The sequence below is a fragment of the Rana temporaria genome, chromosome 8 (genome assembly GCF_905171775.1).
Source record: "Rana temporaria chromosome 8, aRanTem1.1, whole genome shotgun sequence".
Lineage (NCBI taxonomy): Eukaryota > Metazoa > Chordata > Amphibia > Anura > Ranidae > Rana > Rana temporaria.
Genome location: NC_053496.1, coordinates 142,029,515 through 142,047,550, shown reverse-complemented (window position 1 = coordinate 142,047,550; position 18,036 = coordinate 142,029,515). Strand labels below are relative to the sequence as shown.

At 45.3% G+C, this 18,036-nt stretch overlaps 1 protein-coding gene across 4 annotated transcripts in view; it reads right to left on the bottom strand.

The window, feature by feature from the left end:
- The window catches only part of LOC120909128 (catenin delta-1-like), a 144,520-nt gene extending 127,482 nt beyond the window's left edge, over nt 1-17,038 (bottom strand). For 3 of the 4 annotated variants that reach the window (XM_040320792.1, XM_040320793.1, XM_040320794.1), the window contains exon 1: nt 16,885-16,967. The gene's annotated coding sequence lies outside the window, so the exon portion shown is untranslated. Of the gene's footprint in view, nt 1-16,884 lie in introns of all 4 variants that reach the window. The other variant, XM_040320795.1, reaches the window with a different exon arrangement.
- Between the last annotated feature and the right edge of the window lie 998 nt (nt 17,039-18,036).

Genomic DNA, 18,036 nt, shown 5'->3' with positions numbered 1-18,036 from the left:
CACTCTGAATATCTCCTTAACGGTGCAAGTTTAGGAAAGATTCACAGTATCAGTATTCACACTATAATAAGGCTTACCTGTAGGTATAAGTGGCAAAACGGAGTTAACCACCACTTTACGGGACCCCGTACACACACACAAAATCCGAAAATGATACAAAAAAAATCCACTTTTGAAGCGATTGTATGCTAATCGGATAGTTAGTATGGAGTTGAGAGCCGATCATGACAGTTCATCCAATATTATTCTACTGGACATGCACGGAACTTTTTTTCTTACGATGCAAGATCGTATGATTTTCGTTTAATCATTACAACACGACATCACTTTTATTCTGTCGTACAAGAATTTGTGACTTTAGTAAACTCATCAGATTTGATGTGCGAATAGCATGCAAAAAATAAAAATAAACGAACGGACGATCATTCGTCCGATAATCTCATCACCCTGGTAGAATGAGCTCTTACCCTAAAGCGAGGAGCTTTATGTTTCAGACCAGTCTGATTCTCGGATCTCCGCAGATCTATATAAATAAACCTGGTCTGCACGGACAACGTCCAGGGAGTGCAGTCACCTCTTCTGCCCAAGGAGGCCGAGAGAAAAAAGGCGGCAAAATAACGTCCCGATTTAAATGAAAGGCCGACACCACTTTTGGCAAAAAGGATGGAACAGGTCGTAACACGACACTGTCGTGGTGAAGGATTAAATACGGTTCCCTGCATGACAGGGCCGCCAACTCCAACACCCTCCTAGCCGAGGTGATAGCCATCAGGATGGCTAGCTTGCGTAACAGCAAGTCTAATAGCATTTCCTTAACCACTTGCTTACTGGGCACATATACCCTGTTCCTGCCCAGATGAAATTTCAGCTTCCCGCACTGCGCCGCTTTAACCGACAATTGCGCGGTCATGCGACTCGGCTCCCAAACAAAATTGACGTCCTTTCCCCCCCCCCCCACAAATAGAGATTTATTTTGGTGGTATTCGATCACCTCTGCGGTTTTTATTTTTTGCGCTATAAACCAAAAAAAAAAAAAAAATCGACAATTTTGAAAAAAAAAATTATATATTTTTTACATTTTGCTATAATAAAAATCCCCTTTTCTTTTTACAAAAAACTATATATTTTTTTTCCAGTTTAGGCCGATATGTATTCTACATATTTTTGGTAAAAAAATAAAATAAATCGCAATAAGCGACTGGTTTGCGCAAAAGTTATAGCGCCAACAAAATAGGGGACAGAATGAGGATTTTTTTTTTTTATTATTTTTTCACTAGTACTGGCGGCGATCTGCGACATTATGGCGGACACATCGGACACTTGACACATTTTTGGCACCATTCACATTTATACAGCGATCAGTGCTATAAATATGCACCGATTACTGTATAAATGTGACTGGCAGGGAAGGGGTTAACACCAGGGAGCGAGGAAGGGGTTAAATGTGTTCCCTGCATAGTGTTTCTAACTGTGGGGGAAAAGGGGACTGACTGGGGAGGTGACCAATCTGTGTCCCTATGTACAAAGGGACACAGCATCGGTCTCCTCTCCCTGACAGGACGTGAATCTGTGTGTTTACACACACAGATCCACGTCCTTGTCGGTGTAACGGCCGATCGCGGGTACCTGGCGGACATCGTGGCCGCCAGGCACGTGCATCGGCACCGTCTTTTGCCTATGGCCGGGATACCAAGTGGTTAAGGACCGAGCCTGTTTATACGTTAAAAACAATTTTTTTTACTTGAAAAATTACTTTGAACCCTCAAACATTATACATTTTTTTTTCTAACACCCTAGAGAATAAAATGGCGGTCATTGCAATACTTTTTGTCACACCGTATTTGCACAGGGGTCTTGCAAAAAAATAAAATTGGGTTAACTTTTTAACTTTACCAGTGTCTTAAAAAAAAAAAGGTGATTTGTTTTTTGGGGGGGGGGGGGGGGGTTTATTATTCAAAAAAAGTAAGACAACAGTAAAGTTAGCCCAAATTTTTTTTTTATATTGTGAAAGATAATGTTACGTCGAGTAAACCGATACCCAAAACGTCACGCTTCAAATTTGTGCCCGCTCGTGGAATGACGTCAAACTTTTACCCTTAAAAATCTCCATAGGCGACGTTTAAAAAAAAGTTCTACAGGTTGCATGTTTTGAGTTACAGAGCCCGAGGTCCTAGGGCTAGAGTCATTGCTCTCGTTCAAACGATCGCATCGACACCTCATATGTGTGGTTGGAACACAGCTTTCATATGCAGGCGCTACTCACATATGCGTTTGCTACTGCGCACAAGCTTGTAGGGGGGGGGGGGGGGCGCTTTAAATTTTGTTCTCATTTTAATTTTTTTTTTTTTTTTTTTTTACACAGTTTAAAAATGGGGTCACTTTTATTCCTATTATAAGGAATGTAAACATCCCTTGTAATAGAAAAAAACATGACAGGTCCTCTTAAATATGAGTTCTGGGGTCAAAAAGACTTCAGATCTCATATTTAGACAAAAAAAATAAATATTGTTGTTTAGAAAAAAAAAATGTCCCTTTAAGATGTATGGGCGGAAGTGACGTTTAGGACATTGCTTCCCCAAGGACACCTTGCACAAAAGGTTTGGATCAGTGTGAATGGGAGGCTAAAGGCCTTTGGAAGAATAGGGATAGGGCCGAAACTTGACCTCTGATTGTACTCAAAGCCAAATTTCATTTCTACAGCTGATTGTAGAAGAGAGAGAATTCTCACAATCATGCATTTCTGAAGATGCCATTTTCTGGCTTCACACCAAGCAATACAAGTCAATATAAAAGTCTTTCAGACCTTTTAACAGATCTTCCTATTGACAGCTTTTCTAGCTGTTACTAAGGTAGACACTGCTGGTTCCGAGATGCCACGGTCCTTTAACACCCTGGCTTCAATAGCCATGCCGTCAAATTTAGAGACTGTAAATTGGGGTGGAACATAGGACCTTAAGACAGTAGATCTGGGCGAAGTGAAAGCATCTATGGCTCGTCCATTGTTAGTCTCACAATCTCTGGAAACCAAGGCCTTCTGGGCCAGGCTGGTGCCCCCAGAATGACGAACTCCCTCTTTCCGAATCCTGCGCAACAAATGTGGAAGGAGAGGGACTGGAGCGAAAGAATAAACCGGGGAGTGTTGGCTCCATGGAACTATCAGAGCATCTGCTCTGATTGCCAAAAGGATCCCTTGTTCAGGACACAAACTGCTGTAGCTTGTTGTTGAACCTGGATGCCAGTAGGTCAACCTCTGGCCATCACCAATGTTGGCAATTTTCCTGGAAAACCCCTGGGTGTAGGGACCATTCACCCAGGCAGATCTGCTGGCGGCTGAGATAATCTGCCTTTCATTTCCCCATTCCCGCGATATGGACTGCCGAAATAATTGGCACATGTCCCTCTGCCCAGGCCCGAAAGTGGTTCACCTCCTTCAGAGCTGAACGACTCCAGGTACCACCTTGGTTGATATAGGCCATTGCAGTGGCATTGTCGGATTGAACTCTTATAGGGTAGTCCTGAAGCTCCATCGTCCAGGACCGTAGGGCCAGACGTACTCCCCTTAATTCCAGGATGTTGATGGTCAAGGACAGAACAGATCCTGCCATTTCCCTTAAGGTGTGAGCCTCTCTCTAGGGTCGCTCCCCAGCCTGAGAGACTGGCATCTGTAGTCAGTACTCTCCAAGTTACCGGGAGGAAGGATCTTCACTTTTGCAGGTTCTGATCCTGTAACCACCATCGTAGGCTTACCCACTCATCCTGAACTATTGTTCTCCAAATGTCCACAAAAATGCAGCAGCCTTCACCCCACCCAATAGAGAGAGGGAGCGTCTCCTCAAAAGGAGTGCTTGGTACTTGGTTTAGAAGAGTTCTGGACCCCGGTTTTTCTCTGGCCCTTGGCTTGCCTCTGGCTCTAGCGCTCTGTTGATGCTGGAACCGCCCCGGTGCGGAGACATTTGGGGTAGCAGTCCCTGAAATTTTAAACGAGGGACGTTTTGGTGCTTTTCTTAACAGGAAGTAGAGAACTCTTACCTCCAGAAATCTTTTGGATATTTTTGTCCAAGTGCTCGCCAAATAAGCGATCCCCCTGAAAGGGGAAGCCTGCCAGTAACTTCTTAGAAAGAAGCTCGGCCAACCAGTTCTTAAGCCACAAAAGTCTGCACATATGTACAGAAATGAGAGCCAAACGAGAAACCTGCTGCGTTGAATACTTTAAGGCTCGAGGAACATCTGCCTTATTTTCAGGCCGATTATCCTCCCGGTTAGGCCTGTCAGATCTGGTCCTTTACGGATTGGCATATACCAACTGCTGCAGCAGCTGGCTGAATAGCTGAACTGGCCAAAGAAAAGGAAGCTTTTAATAATGACTCCTATTTCCCAAGTGAACTTTTCATCCATGGGATACAAAAGGGAAAATCTCTTTAGGAACAAAATCCAATCAGGATTTTCCCAATCAGCATACACCGCCCAAAAGGTTTTTCACGTTAATGCATTAAGGTGAAAAACTGAGGGTTTACAACTCCTTTAAGCCCTGGTTCACACTGGGCTGCGGGAGTGAAGCCGTGCGAGTTCAGCTGAAATCGCATGGCTTCACTCCCGCTGGCAGTCCCGATTTCGGCCGCGATTTAAGAGACATCTGTGCAGGTTTCAGCTGAAGTCGCATGGCTTCATTCCCGCAGCTCAGTGTGAACCTGGGCTTACAACCACTTTTCACAAGGGACAGAGATGCCAGCCTTTTCTCTTTTTTTTTTTTAAAGAGAATGGATACAGCTGAAACCTGTTCTTTCAGGGTGCTTAAGGCCAAGTCCAGATTGGGTGGAAGGCCAGAATGCAAGTTATGTAGAATTATTTAGGATTGAAGCACCTCTTTTCACACCAGGCAAGAAGGATTTCCAAGTACGATAACAGATCTTCCTGGAAATGGCTTTTCTTGCTTTCAGCAAGGTAGGGATGACAGACTAAGAGATCCCCGTCTTAAAGCGGAGCTCCACCCTAAAGTGGAACTCCCACTGAACAGAACCCTCCCCCCCTCCGGTTGTGTTCTGGGAACCCTCGGCTCCCAGAGCACAGCGGGAGCCAATCAGCAGGCGCAGCGCGACTCGCGCATGCGCCATAGGGAACCGGACAGTGAAGCCGGAGCGGTTCACTTCCTGGTTCCCTCACCGAGGATGGCGGAGGGGGCAGCAGAGTGACGAGCGATCGCTCGTCCTCTGCTGCAGACGGCGCTGGACTCCAGGACAGGCAAGTGAGCAGCTGCAGTATTTGTAGCTGCTGACATCCTCTTTAAGATATTGGCTTCAACAGCCCAGCTAAAGTTAGTGGTCGAGAAGCAAGATGGAACAAAAGGTCCCTGGGACAGCAGGTCTGGTCTTATGGAAAGAGGTCAGGGGTTGTCTCCCAGTAGTCTTACTAGATCTGTGTACCAGTTTGATGCAATAAAAAAAAAAAAAAAAAAAACGGGGATTTCCACCTTCAAAATGTATGGCATCTTTAACAGGCAGATCCAGCTGTCCAAGCTTTCAGCCTTAAACTGGTTGTAAACCCGTTAGAACCACCTTTTTTTTGCCTACATGTAAGACTATATTAAAAAGGGGTTGTAAAGGTTCGTCGTTATTTAGGGAAAAAAAGGGTTCCTTTAAGCTAGAGCATCGTTGGTTCACTTACCTCTTTCATCGATTTCCCTTCTAAATGTTTTTTTTCTTTGTCTGAATTTCCTACTTCCTCTTTCTCCTCAGCAAGCTTTCCACCATCATCCGAGCGGTGGAAAGTCATTTAGAACCGCTTACTGAGGAGGAACTGGAAGTGAGAAATTCAGACAAAGAAAAAAAACATTTAGAAGGGAAATTGAAGGAAAAGGGAAGTGTACCAACAATGCACTAGCTTAAAGTAACCTATTTAGAAAATAAAAAACAAACCTTTACAACTACTTTAAGGCTTATCTGCAAGTACTATGAATTTCTCCTAAACTTGCAGTTTGAGATATGTACTGTATACGCATGTGCCAATGTCACTGGCATGTGCCCACTGACGAAACAGCTCATACGTGCCGTTTCCTCAGCTGTTGTGCCGTTATCAGCGGCTCCCGCACACATGCTTCCGGCGCTGTGATTGACCGGAGCCCACAAACCCGGAAGTAACGTTACTTCCGGAGACATGTCGTCTGTCACAGCGGTGTACGGGGACCGCTGCAACAGCTTTAAGGTAAGCATTACTAGCTCATTATGCCTTTGTCTTGCAGGTTGTTTTTTCTTTTCTTCTTCTACAACCACTTTAAGATTCTGCAATATGGCTGTTCGTTGCCCTAGACCAGTTAACCCCTGCTGATTCTGTATGTTTGCCCACTAAAATAAATTATCAAGTTTTTTTTTTTATGGTAGATTTATTTTAACAGTGAGACAGAATAACAAAAATATCCAGAAAACATTAAAACGCATTTTAAAAAGTTAAATTGATTTGCATTTTAAATTAGTGAAATAAGTATTTGATCTCCTATCAATAAGCAAGATTTCTGGCTCCCAGGTGTCTTCTATACAGGTTTAGCAGCACTGCCAGGAAGGTTGGCTCTCTGACAGGGAAAGACCACAACGATATATACAGGGTAAGGGTGAAAGGCCACACATCTATAAGGCCCCTTTCAGACGTGCGGACCGTATGTCCGCATTTTCATCCATCCGTTGCGGATGAAAAAACGGGACATACATTGGCCCCTATGTGATTGCGGGTGTCAGCGGATGAGTAAGCACCGATTGTAGTGCGAAACGTCAGCTGTATGCCCCTGTCTTTGCTGTGATGTGTATGGTTTGAAAACTTTTATCAATAAAAGGCAACCAAGAAGGTTTTTCCAGAGTGCGGCTGTCCAAACATTTCTTTCTACTATATACCATCCGCTGACACCCGTAATCACCCGCCTCCGGAAAGATCTTATTTTTTGGAAGGAAGAAAATCCTATTTTTCTTCCGTCTGGCGGATCGGATGAACACGGACATACGTTCTGTGTTCACCCGATCCCCCATAGGGGAGAGCGGAGGAAAGACAGTGCGGTCCCTGCACAGTGTGCGGGGACCGCCCTGTCAGCCGACGGCTTAGCGGGATTTTACGGAGGATCCCCGCTGAGCTAAAGCGGACACATGGAGCGGATCATTACTGATACGCCCATGTGAAAGGGCCCTTAGACTTCTACCTACGGACTATCAAAGGGCCCAGTGGAAGCTTATACTTTGACCCTGTTTTTTTTATATATAACCCATCCTTGCTTTTTGTCTCCCACATTTATGGTCTGCGACCAGCCTTTGGGGTCCTCCGTGGGATACCTCGTTTTGGCTTGGAGGGAGTGTCAGAGATCTCCATTTGACGACATCCTTTGCAGGGACACTTGTAATTTCTGTTGGAACAATTCAGCTAAGCATTGCACCATTTACCGTACTCTATCCTACTTTGACAAGTATTTAAATATACATTCTCCTTATAAGTACCTGACGAAAGGCTTGAACCTGAAATGCGTCGGTACCGAAGAGTGTTTTCGGACCATGGAGAGTAAGACCCCATACACACTATTACATTTTCTGCAGATTTTTGTCTTCAGATTTACCAAAACTATATACATATGAGGTGAAACCTTAAGAGTTTCAATTTGTATGTAATCAGGCAGGCCTTTGTACTACGTGGTTTTGGTAAATCTGAAGACTAAAATGTGCAGAAAATCTAATAGTGTGTATGGGGCTTAACACAATATATACTATTAATTCCATCATTTGTTTTTATCACATCACCACATCTGTGTGTTTTTTTTTATATATATATATATATATATATATATATATATATATATCAATAAACTTGTTTTTACTCTCATTGATGTTGTTGCCATTACAATCCCAATTTAGGGGGGAGGGGGGGTATCTTTTTTTTCTATACAGGCAACAATCTGAGATTAGGATCTCATAACCTCAGCTTGTTAACAGTCCACAGAAGCAAATCAGATTCGAATCTCTCCACCATGGCCAAGACAAAAGCGCCGTCCAAGGATGTCAGGGATTGTAGACCTACAAAAGGCTGGAATGGGCTACAAACCCATCGCCAAGTAGCTTGAGAGGGTGACAACAGTTGGTGCGATTATTTGCAAATGGAAGAAACACAAAATAACTGTCAATCTCCCTCGGCCGGGGGCTCCATGCAAGATCTCACCTCGTGGGAGTTTGTGATCATGAGAACAGGGAGGAATTAGCCCAGAACTACCCGGGTGAATCCTGCTCAAGAAAGCACATGTACAAGCCCATCTGAAGTTTGCTAATCAACATCTGAATGATTTAGAGGAAAACTAGGTGAAAGTGTTGCGGTCAGACGAGACCAAACCAAGCTCTTTGGCATCAACTCAACGTGTTTGAAGGAGGAGGAATGCTGCCCATGACCCCAAGAACACCATCCCCACTGTCAAACATGGAGGTGGAAACATTATGTTTTGTGTTTTTTTCTGCTAAGGGGGCAACTTTACCGCATCAAAAGGACAATGGACGGGGTCATGTACCGTCAAATCTGGGGTGAGAACCTCCTTCCCTCAGCCAGGGCATTGTAAATGGGTTTTTTAGCATACCAATGGCCCAAAACACATGGCCAAGGCAACAAAAAAATGGCTCAAGAAGAAGCACATTATGGTTCTGGAGTGGCCTGGCCAGTCTCCAGACCGTAATCCCATAGAAAATATGTGGAGGGAGCTGTAGGTTCAAGTTATAAAAACGTCAGCCTCGAAACCCTAATGACTTGGAGAGTATCTGCCAAGAGGAGTGGGACAAAATCCCTCCTGAGATGTGTGAAAATCTGGTGGCCAACTACAAGAATCGTCTGACCGCTGGTTGCCAACAAGGGTTTTGCCACCAAGTGCCAAGTCATGTTTTGCTAAGGGGTCAAATACTTATTTCACTCATTAAAATGTAAATCAAACACGTGATCTTTTGTTGAACCGGTATATATTATACTTGTTTTTCATTCCGATATACAACGCCTACTTACCAGCTCAGTACCTGTATATCTGCTTTGTATACACTATCTCCCTGTGTTTTCTATGATAGCGTTGATGTACCATGCAAACTCTGAATAAAAATATTTACCAAAAAAATCTAAAACCAATAACATTTTTGAAATGTGTTTTTTGTTGTTGTTATTCTGTCTCTCATTAACATTATAGACTGATCATTTGTCAGTGGGCAAACTTAAAAACTGAGCAGGGGTCAAACGTTTATTTGCTCAATGCAACTGGCTGCACAACTGGGCCTGTAAGAGTAAAGATATCCTTTAAAGCAGAGGTAGGCAACCTGGGGCCCTCCAGCTGTTGTGGAACTACATTTCCCATGAAGCAATGTATAGCTACTCTGAGGCATGATGGGACTTGTATTTCTGCAACAGCTGGAGGGGACCCAGGTTGCCTACCCCTGCTTTAAAACATCAAGTTTCCCATCAGCAGCACCTTTCAATAAGGGCCAGTTTACACCATAGAAACATAACGCGGGTGCATTCCAGATGATTTTTAGATTTTGATGGAAGAAAATCAGGTGTGGCAATGTCGAGGCATCTGCCCACTCCAGAGGAGAGAAATCTTCCAAAGCCAACACTGCCCCCCGGGTTTTCATTCCCTGCCACGTCTGCCTCTTCAGGGCTGGGCATATTGAGATATCAAGATCTGGCTGGAGAAAAAGTCTGTCGTTTTGGGGCTCTGAGGAGTGAGGGCCGTAATAAAGCCATTAGTGGTCTGAGAATTTGTGACATGGTTGCAGAAAACCTACGTTAGAAATACCGTTACCGGTAAGTCTACGAACCTTCCAGGACGGCACACCTGAGAGATGAGGGCTCCTCCCCACAGGAAACACAATCAATTGACAGCTTGTTATGTCCCCATCCTTCCCCATGATCCCCAGTTTGTAATAAAGTAATCCTGAACTGGTTCACAAGGAGCATGGCTCCACATTAGGTACCGTATTTATCGGCGTACACCGCGCACTTTTTTGCCCCGAAAATCAGGGCAAAATCGTGGGTGCTCGGTATACGCCGATACCCGTGCCGGCATATACCGAGCGCAGTACACTCGTGTATAGTCGAGCAGGCTCGGCTCCTCTCGCGCTCACGTCCTGGACGTACAGGACGTGAGCGCGAGAGTAGCCGAGCCTGCCCGACTATACACGAGTCTACTGCGCTCGGTATATGCCGGCGCAGTATTCAAACTCGGCGCGGGGATCGAGCGAGGAGGACGCCGGACCCGACGAAGAGGACACCCGAAGCCGCAGACGGACCCGACGAGGCCGCCGATGGACGCCGCGCAAGACACCAAAACTAAGTACTAAAATATTTTTTGACAGGAATGTCGGGTCCACTTTAGGGGTGCGCGCTATACGTCGGAGCACGCAATACCCGGATAAATACGGTACTTACCACCTAGCGTTTAGCTCATCTTTCCCTCCACATAGGGCGGGAATTAGGCCTGCTGTCCTGGAAGGTTCGTAGAAATACCATTACTGGTAAGTCTAACGTAGGTTTTCTCCTATTACCTTCAAGGACGGCACACCTGAGAGGATAACAAAGGAACAACAGGCCTACTTAAGCCCCCATTCACACCTAGGCGTTTTGTCGCCTGTAGTGTGACGCCGCTGCCGCCAGAGGGATGATTTAACATTGCCCTCTATGGAGATGGTTCACATCTCCACGCCGAACGCCTGCCGCCTGGAAAAAGGTCCCGGACCTTTTTTTCAGGCGGCTTTCGGCATTGGAGATGGGAACCATCTCCATAGAGGGACAATCTTGGGGCACATCTAGGCGGACAATCGCGGCGTTTTGTCACCGCAAATCGCGGTACAAAACGCCGCAAATTTGTCTGCCTAGATGTGAATGGAGCCTTCGGGTGGGACCCCTGCCTGCAAGGCCTTTCCGCTAAAAGCCAGATTTTGACTTGAATTTTTTACCTTCACTCTCTAGTGTGTGATGAAGGTATCCTAGCTGGATCATGTAACTGACCTGCAGGTCTGCTCCACCTATGCCCCTGCCTTCTCTTCGGATGCAGGATCTAGGTGGCATGGGCTCTTAACCACTTAAGACCCGGACCAATATGCAGGTTAAGGACCTGGCCCCTTTTTGCGATTTGGCACTGCGTCGCTTTAACGGACAATTGCGCGGTCGTGCGACGTGGCTCCCAAACAAAATTGGCGTCCTTTTTTTCCCCATAAATAGAGCTTTTTTTTGGTGGTATTTGATCACTTCTGCGGTTTTTTATTTTGTGCGCTATAAACAAAAAAAGCGACAATTTTGAAAAAAAAATATATATATATATTTTCTGCTATAATAAATATCCGAATTTTTTTTTTTAAACTATTTTTTTTCGTCAGTTTAGGCCGATACGTATTCTTCTACATATTTTTGGTAAAAAAAATAAAATAAAAAATAAATATTGTAATAAGCGAATGGTTTGCACAAAAGTTATAGCGCCTACAAAATAGGGGACAGAATTATGTTTTTTTTTTTTTTTTATTATTATTTTTTCACTAGTAATGGCGGCGATCTGCGACATTATGGCGCACACATCGGACATTGACACATTTTTGGGACTATAAACAAAAATAGAGTGACAATGTTGAAAAAAATTCAATACTTTTTGCTATAATAAATATCCCCCAAAAAATATTATATATATATATAAATAAAAAAAAAAGTCCTCAGTTTAGGCATTAGTCTACCTATTTTTGGTAAAAAAAAAAAAAAAAAAAAAAGGGAATAAGCGTTGGATTGGTTTGCGCACAAGTAAAAGTGTTTACAAAATAGGGGATAGTTTTATGGCATTTTTACCACGTTTTTGCCACGATTTTTGGGGCATTTTTAACCGCAATTTTTGCTGCGTTTTTTACCGCGATTTTGGACAGGCCTAGGGTCACCAATGTTAAAAGCAGAAAAACGCCCAAATCTGCCTAAAAAAAAAAGTCACAGAACTTGTTTGAGCTTCAGGCGTTTTGTAGTGGAGATGTGAACCATCTCCATAGAGAATAATAGATTTTTTCCCCTCCAGCGTTTTGTAGCTTCAGGCTTCAAGCTACAAAACGCTCAGGTGTGAATGGGGTCTTAGTGCAGTCCTCCTTCACTTACCTCATCCTTCCATTTTGCTTTTAAATGTCCTTATTTCTTCTGAGAAATCCTCACTTCCTGTTCTTCTGTCTGTAACTCTACACAGTAATGCAAGGCTTTCTCTCTGGTGTGGAGTGTCGTGCTCACCCCCTCCCTTGGACTACAGGAGAGTCAGAACGCCTACTAACATACAGCTCCTTTCTCTATCTGCAACGTAGAGAGTGTCCTGACTCTACTGTAGTCCAAGGGAGGGTGCAAGCACGACACTCCACACCAGGGAGAAAGCCTTGCATTACTGTGTGTAGTTACAGACAGAAGAACAGGAAGTGAGGATTTCTCAGAAGAAATAAGGAAATTTTAAAGCAAAATCAAAGGATGAGGTAAGTGAAGGAGGACTGCACTAAGGTAAAGGAAGATATTTAGGAAAAAAAAAATTGTACATTTACATCCCCTTTAAACCATTAGTCTGTTCAGGAGAACGATTTAGAAAAAGGCTTCCTGACTAGGGTTGCTACCTCATCCCTTTAAAAAGGAACACATCTGAATTACACAGGTTCTGAGGCTAATTTAATGCAGATAAGGCACCAAGTGAGTTTAATTACCACCTTAATCAGCCACAGAACCTGTGTAATTCAGATGTGTTCCTTTTTAAAGGGATGAGGTGGCAACCCTATTCCTGACAGACACTCCTTGTGGAGCCCCTTTTTATTTGTTTGCCATAGCCATGGTGAAAAGGAAAAACCCACTTAAGGATAATAGATGAAGGGAAGCTTATTCCCTGGGCTCAGAGCACTGGACAGGTATGTAACCAAATATACCCAACCTCTGTTTTTTTCCCCATCTGAATGCTGGCATGTCAGATGTGAAAGTGTTCTATATCCCTAGAATCTGTCTCAACAGGGGTACCAACAGACCCTCCCCGGTCATTAGGTATTTAAACAAAACAAACATGTCGCTGTGTTCGGGAGAAACACAATCAATGCTGGTGATCAAGGGGAAGGGTGGGGACTTCTAACAAGCTGATTGTTTCCTGTGGGGAGGAGCCCTCATCTCAGGTGTGCCGTCCTGGAAGGTGATAAGAGAAATATGCTTTTGTACAGTAGGCCACAAGAAACCAATGCTTATGGTGGAGCGTAATGTCGGCCTTCAGCAGAGCAAATGTTTGCCTGAGGTTTTGCTGTCTCTCTCTTACCTGGTTTCCATCATATCTAAAAAGTGGTAGTATTCCCCTCAGGGCTACTCACAAAGTAGGGTGCAGAATATAGGGTACCCATGTCTGGAATGAGAATACTGCCATCCAGTTATAGACCACCCTGTAGCTAATAGTGCAAAGGCTTAAACACACCGGTTTATACTTACCTGCTCTGTGCATATGGCTCCCCGCTGCCTCAGCAAATCCGGTGAGACCATGAAGTGAGTGGAGAGAAGAGCTGCAGACGTGTACAGTGCTGGATATATTGGGGGCTCAGGTAAGTAAAAGGGAGAGGGGAGGGGGGATCCTGGTGGCTAAACATTTGTTTACCTTAATGCAAGGCATGCATTAAAAGGGTTGTAAAACTTCAATTTTTATTTTTTTAAATAACAAACATGTTATCCTTATTTCCACTGTGCAGCTTGTTTTGCACAGAGTGGCCCTGATCCACGTCTTCTGGGGTCCCTCTGCGGCTGTCTCAGCTACTCCCCGCTTCTGGTAACCCCCCTGGGAAGCACTCGGCCCGCCCCCCGCGTCATTGGAGTTGATTGATAGCAGCGCAGCCATTGACTCACGCTGCTATCAATCTATCCAACAAAGAGCCGAGAAGACTGGGCCGAGAAGCAATCAAGTTCTCGACGCAGGATTTTTGAGGACTCAGGTAAGTAAAACGGGGAGGGACGTAGCCAATGTTTTTCACCTTAATGCACAGGAAGCATTAAAGTGGAGGTCCACCCTAAAAAATGTTTTTACTTACCCGAAATGCCTGTTGCTAGGCAGTCTTCCTAATCTGCCACTTCCTATACCACGGCACTCTTCTTCCTCGTCCTCCTCACGTTGTCTGGGGAATGGGGTGCGTTGTCCTCTGGGACCTGTGTGTGTACCAGAAGACAGCAGCCCATTCGCGCATGCGCAGTAGGAAACGGGCAGTGAAGCCGCAAGGCTCCACTGCCTGTTTCCCTTAGTGAGGATGGCAGCGCAGTGAGGATGGCAGCGCAGGCACACGATCCAAAGGACGGATCAGCCTCTGGGGGGGGGGGGTGACATTGTGGGCTCCCTGGACAGGTAAGTGTCCCTGTTAAAAGTCAGCAGCTAAGCAGTCACAGTGTTTGTAGCTGCTGACTTCTATTTAAAAAAATATATATACATTTGCGGCTGGAACACCGCTTTAAGGTGAAAAAACATGAAGGTTTAAAACCTCTTAAGGTAAAAAATGTTTAGGCAAAATAACCTATTAAGTCTTAAGGCAGCCATACACTGTTCGAATTTGGAAAGAATTTTCGTATGAATTTCGCACCGTTAGTGGGCTGCAGCAACAGCCGATTTTCGTGCAGCAAACAAATTTGAGAAATCCGACATGTTGGAAATTTTTTGAAAAACAAACGATTTTCTGATCAATGATGGGAAAATCGTGCGAGAAATGTAATAGAAAAAAAATGCGCATGTGCAAGAAAAGAATATTCCCAGAGAGAAACGAATATTCCCGGCAACATGAAGGTTTTGTCGGCTGAATTTCGAAAATCAATGGTGGCATCATCGGATCACAAAAAAAAGAAATTCCGATTTTGAAAAAAAAAATTGTTCGTAATTGGACCGTGTATGGCCTGCTTTAGCCCAGGTTCACACTGAGCTGTGGGAGTGAAGCCGTGTGAGTTCAGCAGATCTTGCACGCTTCAATTTTCGTGAATATCACCAAGCTGCAAAGGCAGCCATATACAATGTTTATCCTTTTTGTATAAAGCTAGTGTTAGGCTGGAATTGAACAACAAATGGCCATGCTCCTTCATCCACTGCCATGATGTGAATGCAGCCCGACTTCCTATTATGTCTATGGGACAGGAAGTGATGGGTAATCTCTATAACGGGAGTCTAAGTAAAAAGGATAAGGGCCAAAGCTTGTTTGTTTGTTCTGCACTCCTGCGACCAGTTCCCAGCCAATAGCAGGCTAAAGCCCACTGACAGCTGAGGTCACTCACCTGTTCCAGGCTTTGATGCGATCCTGACTTTACAGTTGGGATCCACCCTGATCCCTGGACCAGCCTCTCAGTGTACCGCTGAGAGCCAGCAGCTCCAGTGAGCGCTGGAGGGGCAAAGCAAAGAGCGTTGACTGATCGTCGCTAGCTCTCTAGGAAGAAGCAAGCAATTAGTAGTCTTTGAATGCTCAGTTCTCAGTAGAGTGAGCGGGAGACCAATGCTGTATTTACCTGGGTGAGAATAAGGGACCTTTCACACATTCATGTCCATGCACACGGAATCCGCTTGCTCAGTAGGGACCGATCCGTTGATCCCTGCTGAGCCGGCGGGTGACAGGTCCGTCTCTGCTCACTGTGCAGAGATGGACCAGTCAGAGCCAAGCTCTCCTTTATGAGGATCGGATGAAAATGGATCTGCCTGTCCGTTTTCATCTGATAGACGCATGGAAAAGAGGGTTTCTGTCTGGATTTAGTGGAGCCGATCGGATGTCAGCAGACATGCGTCAATCCAAAAAGGTACATGAAGCATCCGGTCCGGTCCGCATGTGTGAAAGAACCGGGTGTTCCGGGCAAAAAAAAAATTAAAAGCCAGCAGCTACACATACTGCAGTGCTGGCTTTTAATAAATGGAGACTTACCTGTCCTGGAGTCCCTCAACACCGCAGCTGGTGCTCCTGTCGCGGGTAAGGGAACCCGGCAGTGTAGCCTTTCAGCTTCACGCCGGAAACCCTACTGCGCATGCTCGAGGCCCGCACCTCTCTCCTATTAGCCCGGCGGCCAGGGGAGGAGGAAGCCCCGCGGTGACATCACAGCCGGACTCCCGGAAGTGGGGAAGGATACCGGTCTTTGACAGGTGTCCTCCCCCCCCCCCCCCGAAAGGTGCCAATTGTGGCACCGGAGGGGGTTCCGATGAGCAAAAGTTCCACTTTAGGGTGGAACTCCACTTTAATGTTTTATTTTTTTAAACCCAAACTTTTTATATGGCATTCTTTTTACATTTTGGATAGAATGGAGAGTTATTAAAACATTTGTTTATTGCAGTCTCTATCCGCTTTAACATCTCTTTGACCAGCTTCCCCAAGAGTGAAAGTGAAAGGAAATTGCAAAGTTGGGTTGTCACCAGAACAGGAAAAGGAGGAAAAACACTTCCAATGGGGACACTAGCTCTGGTGACAACCCCTAACTTTGGAGGGACTTCCTGTTTTAGTTATCAAACAGGAGGTGAAGGGACATTTCCCAAAACTGACAGGTGGTAGAAATCTCTTTTGCCAAAACGGGAAGAACAAAAAAAGTTTTGGCTTTTAGTTGAACTTTAAGCCTTTAGATAGGCTTTCAATGGTGACTGGTCCCATACTTGCCACCACACCACCAAGCTAAGTCCGGTGTAGGTAAGTAACCGCTCGACATCTAAGCACAAAACACATACATGACCCGACAAACCCGTGACGGTTACATTAAAGAGCAACAGGTCAGTTACACCGCTTCCAAATGTCACCACCCTATACAGGAGGCGAGCGGGGCTATTCATTGCTAAGTACAGGCCTCTCAACACACCCTGCACGGCTGCCACATAGGACTACACAACGGACCGACCAACAACAGACACCACAAACATGCTCTACATACGGTGTTGTCTGGATCTCTTCCTGACGTCAAGCCGAATTCAGTGACGTCCACCGCAGGCACAAAACCCAATTCTGCCGCCTGAACCGAACCCGCCCTACCAGGCCCTGTTACTGACGTCACCAATCGTCTGCCATTCAGCTTCCGCGAAAAGAAAAAAATCCAGGAGAAGCCAATGAGTGTGCACCTTGTACAAAGAGAGGAAGAAGGAGGTGGTATGCGCGTCACATTGCTGAGATTGCGGGCGGGCGTGTGGGGTGGGGTGGAATAGACATTTTCGAGGAGAATGATAGGTAGAGACCATATAAGGAAGAAGAATTGTCAAGTCACTCGTTTTACAGAGCTATAGATAGTTTAGTGCTGTTGTTTCAGCTTGTTAGAAGGGAGTATGCAAGGTGTGTGTGCAAGGCCGTGTTACCCGAGTGTACACGGTACACTTATACTCGCATACCTGCAGCAATTATAAAGCCCCTGAGCACTATGTTTGTGAGGCAAACCCGCTAATTTTCTGTCATTCTAACCCAATTGTGTGCATTTTTTTTTTTCTAGAATAGAAATTCCAATTTCGCCCAGTTTGTTTTTGTTTTTTGACGGAGTGGGTTAGAGACCTTGTCAGGCTTTCACTGCAGTCTGTGTCCTGATTCGTGATTAACCACTTCAATACCAAGCATTTACACCCCCTTCCTTCCCAGGCCAATTTTTCGTTTTCAGCGCTGTCGCACTTTGACAATTGCGCGGTCATGCAACACTGTACCCAAATGAAATTTTGATGTTTCCCCCCCCACAAATAGGTGGTATTTGATCACCTCTGCAATTTTTATTTTTTGCATTATAAACAAAAGAAGAGTGACAAGTTTGAAAAAACACAATAGGGGTTAACCCCTTCAGAGGCGTTGCTAGGGGGGTGCGGTCCGCACACAATTGGGTTAGAATGGGATGGTGTCACCCCTCTAGTGGGTGTCACCCGGTGCGGACCGCACCCCCCTAGCAACGGGTGCAGTCCGCACCGGGTGACACCCGCTAGAGGGGTGACACCATCCCGTTTTTTTTAAGCTGACATGCCCAGCCTGCCCTGTGCAATCCCAGCCTGCCCTGTACCACCACAGCCTGCTCTGTGCCATCCCAGCTTGCCCTGTACCACCCCAGCCTGCCCTG